The 10,383-nt window shown below is 33.6% G+C and overlaps 1 protein-coding gene across 1 annotated transcript in view; it reads right to left on the reverse strand.

Annotated features, from left to right (window-relative positions):
* The window catches only part of LOC111704963 (clavesin-1), a 43,639-nt gene extending 36,073 nt beyond the window's left edge, over nt 1-7,566 (reverse strand). Inside the window, exons 1-2 of the mRNA XM_023477363.1 lie at nt 7,466-7,566; nt 7,195-7,292 (exon numbers count right to left, since the gene is read on the reverse strand). The gene's annotated coding sequence lies outside the window, so the exon portion shown is untranslated. The remainder of the gene's footprint in view (nt 1-7,194; nt 7,293-7,465) is intronic.
* Between the last annotated feature and the right edge of the window lie 2,817 nt (nt 7,567-10,383).

Raw genomic sequence — 10,383 nt, forward strand, 5'->3', positions numbered from 1 at the left:
GATTTAAATTTTTGGTTTTTCTTTTTCTTTGTTGATGAAAAAAAGATAACAATCTATAAAACTTAAAACTTCATGACCCAATGAATGGAATGGAACGGAACGAATTACTAAAAATGCCTTCTTCGTGTAAAAAATTTGCCAGTAACTGAAATAGGAATAAACTTTGTTTAGCTTTTTTCAATTTTGATTTATGCATTACAGTAAACGCATCCAAAGTGATTAATATTCACTTTGAAACCCATCTGTTACTGATCTGGAAGACGACATTATAATTCTTCAGTTTCGTGGAATACGCGCAAAAACTTTATTTAGCTATACATTTTAGGATGGATTATGTTAAGAAGCTTATTACTGTTCTGTCCATACTTCAATTTGTGTTTCCTCTTTATCTCTACATTTTTAAAAATAAAATTTATAAAATCTAACGACTTGATCATTAAATATTTAGACATGCTATAACTCTCATTTAGTAAATACATTTACAAGTACTTAAGGTACATTAATTTAACTGGACCAAAATCAAAGACGGCCGTGTCTTAAAAATATATCAAGATTGAATTACCATCCTATATAGGAATACCCACAAAGGACAAGACTTCAAAGACGATTGTATGGAATTTATTTATTTTTTTGCATTCGATGGTTCCAATTGTGGGCCACAACTGGCTTATTTCTGTGCTTAATCATTTAGAAAACAATCAAAATACGCGCTTTATAGAAGAAACCGAAAAGCAAGCTTAAAATCGTCATATTTTTAGAGTTTTGGGTCGCCTTTACAGCCTCGTCCTTTTAGGGTAACCCTGTATATTTACCGTTTTAGAAATGGATTATTATATTCTGAGAAAAAAGATGAGAATGACGTCAATAATCTTGATACCATAAAAATAGACAATTGACCAAAGGAGCTGAGTTTATGCCACAAACTCAAATCTTCTTATCCCAATATCTTTGCAACCTGATGGTGCAAACCTTTGATATTTCAAACTTAGATTACTTTATCTTTAAGTATAAATAGTTTGAAAAATCTACGCTCTATGTAATTTGTATACAAAGATGTAGAGATTACAAAATCAGAGTTTGTGGCAAAAACTCAATTCCTTTAAACTTCAGATCGCTTTAAATCATAATTTTTAGGTCTTCATAAAAAGTCTCATCCGTTGTGGATAACGCTGTAGAATACCCAAATTATAAAATTAAATTTACATAAGAATAATAGAGTTATTACATAGTTAAAATTACAGAGTCGCTGCATAAGTGGAATATAAAGAAGAATTGAACATGCTCGGTTTAGTTTTTAAATGCTCCAGGTTGGGTTTAAAGTCAGGCTAAGAATTTAACTGCTCCGGGTAGGGGTTTAAGTAAAGGTCGGGTTCTCTCTAGGTGCATAAACCATCAGCTTTAGGCTCAAAATAATTCAAATCTATTTCAAGTTAAATTATGTAACCTTTACAGATTCCCTTTATTCATTGAAAGTATACTTTGAACGGTTCAGAATAAAAGATACAGATTGAATAAACATAGTTTTAGTTTGAAAAGTTTGATAGTTAATTACTTAGCTAAGAAAATGAATCTTTGAGAATAGTTAAGTTATCTATATAAAAAAGTTATAAAGTAACAATCTCTGTTTGTTTGTCTGTTTGTATGTCCGATCATAAGTAATGAACTGATTTGCCTTAAAGTTTTGTTCGATAGGACTATAACGGGAATGTTTTTAATTGGTTTAGAAATTCTAAACTATTAAATACACTTCTGTTTGTAAATCTAAGTTTAGGATTGAGAAAAGAAAAATAAGTTAGGAATAGCTAAAATTTAGAATAATATAAGATTGACTAAGATACATAATAGATAAGGATCAACTAAGATATATAAAAGGTAAGGATTAACTAAGATATATAATAGGTGAGCCTAGGAAAGGTATAGGATATGGGTCAGGTTGGAAGAGATAATGATAAAGAAGTCTAAATTAAGCATAAGACAGGTTCACAATGTTCAGATATTCTCCAGATCCTAGTTTGTATCTAGTTTCCATACAGTTAAAGAAAACTAAACTTAACCGTTTTTTGACAAATGAGAGTTGGAAATTAAAAACTTGAGATCAAATGAACTGTGTTTCGATACGATGCTCGAACACTTTTTTCTGTTCAATAATAATAGTTTATGGCGCCCATGATTTAAAAGTTGGATTCTATTACGTTTAATGTTCACTGTTCATCTTCAGTTCCGAAAAATGTTTGGAGTAAAGTTTTTAGTTTTAGTATCTTGCTCCAAAATAAGATTTGATAGAAACTACTCGATTCTTAGGTCTAAACCTACTCGCTACATAGTGAATATAACTAGGAAACTACTCGATGATCAGATCGAAATTTACTCGCTAAATAGTGAATATGTAGCTAAAACTAGTAAACCAATGGATGATTATGTTGGAAACTACTCGATGCTTGGTTCGAAAATTATTCGCTACATAGTGAATATGTAGCTAAAACTAGTAAACCAATGAATGATTATGTTGGAAACTACTCGATGATCAGATCGAAAATTACACGCTACATAGTGAATATGTAGCTAAAACTAGGGAACTAATGGATGATTATGTTGGAAACTACTCTATGCTTGGTTCGAAAATTATTCGCTACATAGTGAATATGTAGCTAAAACTAGGAAACCAATGGATGTTTATGTTGGAAACTACTCGATGCTTTGGTCGAAAATTACTTGCTAAATAGGTCGGAAACTACTAGATCAGTGGAGCAACTAGGGGGGGGCGATCCGAGTTCTGTCCCCCCCGCAGCATATTTCGCCCCCCCACACTCGACTCCAGCATTAGCATTATTGTCGACCATATTTTATCAAATTTTGTCAATTAAGAAAGAAATACCATCATTTTTCTTTGATGCACCAACAGAATTGATAAATATTTTCACGCTTTAGACTTGAAGAAAGTCAGTCGAATTCTTAATTTATTCTCTCAATAAAACATTTAAGGTTACACAAAACCTGACAACTTAAGAGTATTAACAAGAAATATAAAAAGGAGTATATCTGACTATTTGGACTTTTGCAGACAAAAAAGAGGAAAACAAGGAGACAGGGCCTTCGACCAGAAAGACTAAATGGATTATTGACAGATGAAATATAGTCAAGTACCGACAGAAAACTATATTTACTATTATAGGACTGCAAGACCTACGGTTAAGGGACTAAATAGAGGAAAAATATGACTAGTGGATGAATTAAAAAAAAACTGGTGTAGACTGTAATAGGGGACTTTATATACATAGTCAATTTGAGTAAGCTAGACAAAATACACGAAAAGATACTCGAAGGACAGAATTTTTTTTACGCTTCCCGCACATATTAAATTAATTTACTCATGTCCTTCATTTTAAAGCTGTTGGAAGTATAATTTTTTTAGACACAAGAACAAGCCATGGATATTATTAGAATTTGTATATTATTGAGCACAGAACCAACCCTTCAACAATTAAAAATGCTATTTTTTTACTTCAAATCCTAAGAACAGCTCTTTTTTTGAAAACGTTTTCGAAATGAAAGGGGGGATGGGGGGGGGTATAGGGCGTAGAATTATCTATGTTTATATATGCTGAAGGTCTGCTCAAGTGCTGATTGCTATTATTTATGAATCAGACATGTGTCTAAATATTGGCTTGAATATGGAGGCAAGGCATGATATTCAAACCAATCTAAATAGCAGATATATTTCCACCATAAACAAACAAACACACACCAACGCACTTACAATCGGTAATTTAAACTCGTTTAAAGAGTTTTAAACAGATTGCTCGTCCTGTTAACTTTTATCTATTTTTAAAAAATCTTATCTTTTGTTCAAACACAAAAAAATATCTCAACTATAAATTTTCTTCAAAGTAAATGATTTGTTGTCACAAACTCTAATTGTCTAATCCCTATATCTTTGCAACCCAATGTAGTAGACTGTTGATATGTCAAATCTTGTTAGATCAAATAATCAACGTTTTATCCCAAGTCTACACCATCAGTTTGCAAAGAGGGAATGTAAATTTGTACACTCGGTACAGATATTCTATTTTATGTAAATTTGTTTACTCGGCACATATATTCTATTTTATGTAAATTTGTACACTCGGCACAGATATTCTGTTTTATGTAAATTTGTACACTCGGCACATATATTCTGTTTTATGTAAATTTGTACACTCGGTACAGATATTCTGTTTTATTTGTACACTCGGCACAGATATTTTGTTATTCATAAATTTGTACACTCGGCACAGATATTCTGTTTTATGTAAATTTGTACACTCGGTACAGATATTCTGTTTTATGTAAATTTGTACACTTGGCACAGATATTCTGTTTTATGTAAGTTTGTGCACTCGGCACAGATATTCTGAAATCTGGAAAAGGGTTTATCAAAGTTATTTTTGTTGAAATAAGTTTGTATGCATTTATACAATATTAAACCCGCATAAACAATTGGAAAAAAGGAGCGAAAAAAATCCACCAATATCTTATGACTTAAAAATTTTGCTTTTCTAAATATGTATCTAACTGTCGGTATCTTTAAATAAACCGAAGTTTACAGTGTGAGACAGTGAGAGTGGTTTTGGAAAAAGTCAGATTTCTCTCATTGGCTTTTCTTTCTTCTTTGTGTACCATAGTATTATCCATAGTTTTAATCATCTTTATCGAAATAAAAATATTTGATCGTATCTTTTTATTTCTATCTATCAATCTATCAATCTATTGATGGCGCGTGGTATTGATGTAGACTGCAAGAGATACACCCTTTCACGGAGAAATTGGACCCATTAGGGTTTCTGGCTGAATTCTTGTGGATATCGATCTTAATATTCATAGATCATATCAATCATGTAATCCTGTTCTGTGATGGATGCGAAGTAATCTATGTCGGTATGTATATCTGAAAAGTTCGTGGCTCCCAATATTGTCTCATTCCGTCTTCGTCCCAACATTCTCCAGGTGCACCATACAGCACAGAGAAAACTCATACATCCTAAGGAACTAATCTTTATCCCCCAGGGGGTGGACATCAAGAGGTTTCATCTTAAGGGTGTTTCAGAGTAATTATAAATTTAAACATCGGTTAAACTGTACTTTTATATTTGACACCCTTTTTGGAAAATTATGTAGTTGGCATCTAGCTGTATGACATTGCAATATCTCTGTTCAATTTCTACATCAAATATCCCTTCAAATGCACACTTACTCCAAAGGTTGCCAATTTTACAGTGATTTACAGTTTTTTGTACACCCGTATAAACTTTCCTCTGCTGATCTTTAATTCTGATCTAAATCTTGAACCATATGTTGAATTCAGCTCTACTGAGGATCTTGTCTCAAGTGTATTTAAGGATAAGGTTCCGTTTCAAATTAAATAAAAGGATTAAATCTCTGTGTTAGGGAAGGGGGAGATTAAAAATCCCAAATAGAGAAGGGATTAGAAAAAATGAGCATAAATTGAAAAGTGAAACTAAAGTTGGAAGAGTTCGCAGATGGATAGTTTAAGAAAAGAAGAAAACCATCCATTCGTCCGTCATCGTTTTCTATCCCTATAGTTGAAATTAATTTCCTATTATTCTCAGTGTTGTCAATCTTAGTTCACTAACAGAGTCACGGTGAGAGTTAAATTTTCTTTTTTTAAATATGAATGTTTTTTAAACAAAATTTTCCAGCCTTTGGATCATGATTCTGTCTAGTCGGGGTTTGTTTAGTTTGGCCTTGTTTGACCGACAAGCTGCTCAGGACAAAACACATAATAATTGTTTAGCTACATGTCAAGACAGTTGAAAAAAAATAATTTTTATATTAACAAATTTTCGGAACAAAAGAGAAAACAAAAAATTTTAGTAAAACAATAAAAAAATAAGCTTAATTTATGAAACAATTGAAATGTGAACAAACTATAAATGTTTTTTAAATTGCATAATGCACATTGCCCAACATGATTTTTTTTCATTTTAAGACACAAATTGACACCTTAACCAGGCCCGGAAAGTATCAGTTCGAAAAAATTCAAAATTCAATAAAATGACGGAACTAATACTTAAACTTTTTCGGTCTGGTTTGTTCTTGACTTTCAGATTCGAGCATACAGGAAGTATAAAGGGGCAATATGGGGAGTGGGTGTAGGGGGTAGATTATAGGGGGGGAGGGGAAGGAAAGTAACTTGAACCTTGTTTACCAAGCAAAGTGTTGAGAGCATTGACAGATGATATTTTAACAGGTTGGAATTTTGTTTCATTTATAGAATACAGAGAGATTCAATACACATGAGTTAATTTATACAACACAGGGAGATTCAATACACATGAGTTCATTCATAGAGTACATGGAGGTTTTATACAAATAGATCATTAATAGGATACAGGAAGATTCCGTACACACGAGATAATTTATAAAATACAAGGAGATTCAATACACATTTGATCATTTATAGAATGCAGGGAGATAGAATACACATGAGATAATTTATAGAACTCATGGAGATTCTATACACACGATATCATGTATAGAATACAGGAAGATTCAATACACATGAGATCATTTACAGAATACAGGGAGATTCTATACACATGAGATCATTTATAAAATACAGGGAGATTCAATACACATGAGATAATTTACAGAATACAGGGAGATTCAGTACACTTGAGTTTATTTATAGGATACAGAGAGATTCTATACACACGAGGTATTTTTTTTAGAATACAGGGAGATTTCATACACATCACGTAAATTTGACTAGAAGGAGACTAGTCGAAATACTGCCTGGTACATGAAATGAACTGGAGTGTACTGTGGCATGAGATCATTTATAGACATAGAGAATAGAATATATAGAGAGGAATTAAAAGAATCTCTCGGTATGAATATTTTCAGTCCCTTTCAGCCTGAAAGGGAGTTCAAAGTGTACAAATCATGTAAATGTTCACAAATTATATGCAGTAGAGTACATTAATACAGTATGTTCCCTAGACTATTCATTTCAATTTCGAAATTTTTTAAGCTGTTAAATAAACTTTAAAATGAATTAGGTGAATAAAAACATCATTTGATTTATAGTTATAACGGAAAATCATCGTTTGTAAAGTGGAAGGCTCATAGAGTCTATGTGAAATTGTTGAATCATACCGATAGAACGAATCATAAACTTTAATATCAAACCCTAACCTGTAATCCATCTTGGAGTAACGCGTTTGAATCCTAGGCTTATTCTCAGACTAGAGTATCATTTTCCACTCTGGAATAGTCGCATACACAGATCAAAACTGAAATTTATAACTTATCATATCTTATTCATACAAATATACTAAAACTTATAATAATAAAAAATATCACACTTTTTCTTTATCACGAATTTTCGCCCCGGAACTTTCAACAGAAAATACCCCGGCATTTGCGCAATATGGGCGCTAGCTTACAGGGTGACTTATCAACGTACCTAAGTTGGCGTCCGAACGATGGAATACTCAATAAGGGTTTATCTCAAGCTACACATTGCATTTATCTGAAAGAGAAAAAATCCTTCAACAAAACATCAAGGCATTATCGACGACCAGAGGCCCGTCTCGTACCAAATCTTTTGATGAAATGACAAAGGATTCTCTCTCTCCCGGACCCGTATAAACTCATAACCAATAGGAGACTGACAAATCTTTTGGGCCCTGAACTATGCTGCAACGAAATCCAATAAACCCTGGAATGACTCAAACTCATTCAACACTCCCGGGCGGGGAAACATTTCGTAGCAGGAGAGTTAACACCCTTTGAGTAAACCCGAACAACTTTGGACATAACATAATGTACACAACTTTGTGGAAACACAAGCTCAAATTAAACTCATACTTAAAACATGAAAACTTATTAATTAAGCCGAATCTACTCCAACTTCTCTCTGCTTCTCTTCAGCCACCAGTCCTCACTCATGTCCTTATTTCCACAAATAATTCAACATTTATGTAACCAACTTTATTAACGAGGATAACAACTATAATAACAATATTTGATCTTTATTTCTTTAATGATAGTGCATATAATAATATAGTTGGACAAGACAAATTGAATCTATGTGCCAACTGCAATCTATTTATCTGGCACTCTAAATATCGCTGGAAAAAAATAACGAAAATAGCTCAATAACAATTAATCATAGAAACTTCAATAATTTATCCAGGGAGAGCTAGAAAACATTGTTCGTTGATCATATGGTAAAACATTTAGAATTAAACCGCAAACTATCATATGGATAAAAACTATGCGACAACAAATGAGCTTTGAAAAAACTAGTTATGCCAGTATATATGGATAAGACCATAAATAAGTATCATTTATCCGCAATTTATTTCCTGTAGGCATAAACCACCGACTTAATTTTTAGACTTTATCATTTGGATATCAAGGTTCAGGTTGATTATCCGCAATCTATATCATTATCCTGAACTACCTACACTGCTACAATTTTAATAGCATTTTGTAGTTAAAAAATACGACAATAAGGAACATAATTTAGAATTTATCATTTGGATATCAAGGTTCAGGTTGATTATCCGCAATCTATATCAGGAAATCTTGAACTACCTTCACTGCTACAATTTTAATAGCATTTTGTAGTTAAAAAAAATACAACAATAAGGAACATAAACATTGGAAAAATTAAGGCATGTTAAGTATTAAGGCACAATTTCATTATGGACAGCTTAGATTAATTTATAAACGTCCTGATTTCAACCTTGTTCCTACGGATCCATAAACTCGCTGAACTCCATCTCCAGGGCGAACTCATTGTCTGAGAACATTTCTTTCGGAGCCTCAATCTGTTCATCATACGTCATAGCTCTCTTGGATGACTTCTTCTTTCCTTTGGATTTTTTTCTTTTCTCCGGGATGATTCGCCTAGAATGAGGTTTCTGAGTTGAAATCTCATCTTGAGCTGTTAAACGACCCGGAGATACAAATTCATCCTGAACTCTCACAGGTATATCTAGTGCTACCGGAGCTAACTGCTTTATCACAGGATTAACAACATCAAACAGTCCCATTAATCTGGGCTCAGAGGAAACTTCCTCATGAGATACTTGAGGATGAGTGGTTGATGATCCTTCCATAGGATCAGTCTCTTCCTCACTGACAATAACTACCTCAGTATCACTCTCAGAGAGATTATACCCGTCCTCTCTCAGAGGTTCAGTATCATCAATGCTCTGGAGAGTTTCCTTCCTTGATTTCTTTTTCTCCCTGGTATCCTCGGATGCTGACCTCTCTCTTTTCTGGCCTCTTGCTTGTCTCCGCTGTTTCTGTATCACCCAGTGAGGGAGTTGGGGTATTTGCTCAACCCACCTGGATCTCTCTGTATCATCATCTGCATCAATCATCCTATCCAAGAATTTTATCCTGCTCTGCCTTACTTCTCCCTCCTGCAACAACCTCTGGTAAACCTTGAACTCTTCCTCCCGCTTATTTCTTAAAGACTCTCTCAACAATCCGTCCATGAACACAACTTTCAAAGCCTCCTGGTCAAGCATTCTTCTGAACAGATGACGGAGTGGATCATATAAATGCCTGTAGAACTTTTGGAAGTTTACATCATCCGCCATTCTCCTGAGAAATGGAGTTATTTGATTCAGGTTCATCCTAGCCCACTCCAAAACTATAAACCTTTGGATTCGAGGCTGTTTTGCACAGAATTTGCCAATTACATAACTCTTCACGTCCTCCGGATTTATCACGAGCAACTTTGATTTGAGTGAGGATGGGCGGAGCAACCCAGAGCTGTTCGTTGTAGGTTGATTGTAATCAATGGTGTCCAGGAACTGGGACTGAATACCAAAAACTGAGAAGGACTTTAATTCTTCTGAAATTTCTGGGACTAAATTTCCTTCTCCTGATAGTCCCACTGTAGAGCTATAGCTCTAGTTTCTATCTGATCGAATTTTATAGTTTTCTCTTTTTAGAGACAAGAGATGTATCTGAGACAAAGAGACAATCTAAGAAGAGAGTTGGATTAGGGAAAATCCATCAGACGAACAGGATCCAAAGATATAAGTTTCCCCCTCCAATATAAACTTATGTTTCTCTCCTCTAAATCCCTCGTTTTGATTATAATCTGCGAATTTCAATTTGCCTAAGTTAGAAAATACTTAACTAATATTCCCCCATAGTGTTAATATGATGATATTCCCCTCGTTAAAATTCGTATAAAAGGAGCGCTTTTGACAGTATATGTTCAGTTCAGTCCAGGGCTTGATCCCATTTAGTTATCCTTGATAGATAAGAAAGAATTCAAATGATAGGTAAGAAAATCAATTAATATTCTAACACATATACTTCTCAAAAGCTCTCTTTATAAACCTTGAAAATTCT

Source organism: Eurytemora carolleeae, unplaced genomic scaffold (assembly GCF_000591075.1).
Source record: "Eurytemora carolleeae unplaced genomic scaffold, Eaff_2.0 scaffold646, whole genome shotgun sequence".
NCBI lineage: Eukaryota > Metazoa > Arthropoda > Copepoda > Calanoida > Temoridae > Eurytemora > Eurytemora carolleeae.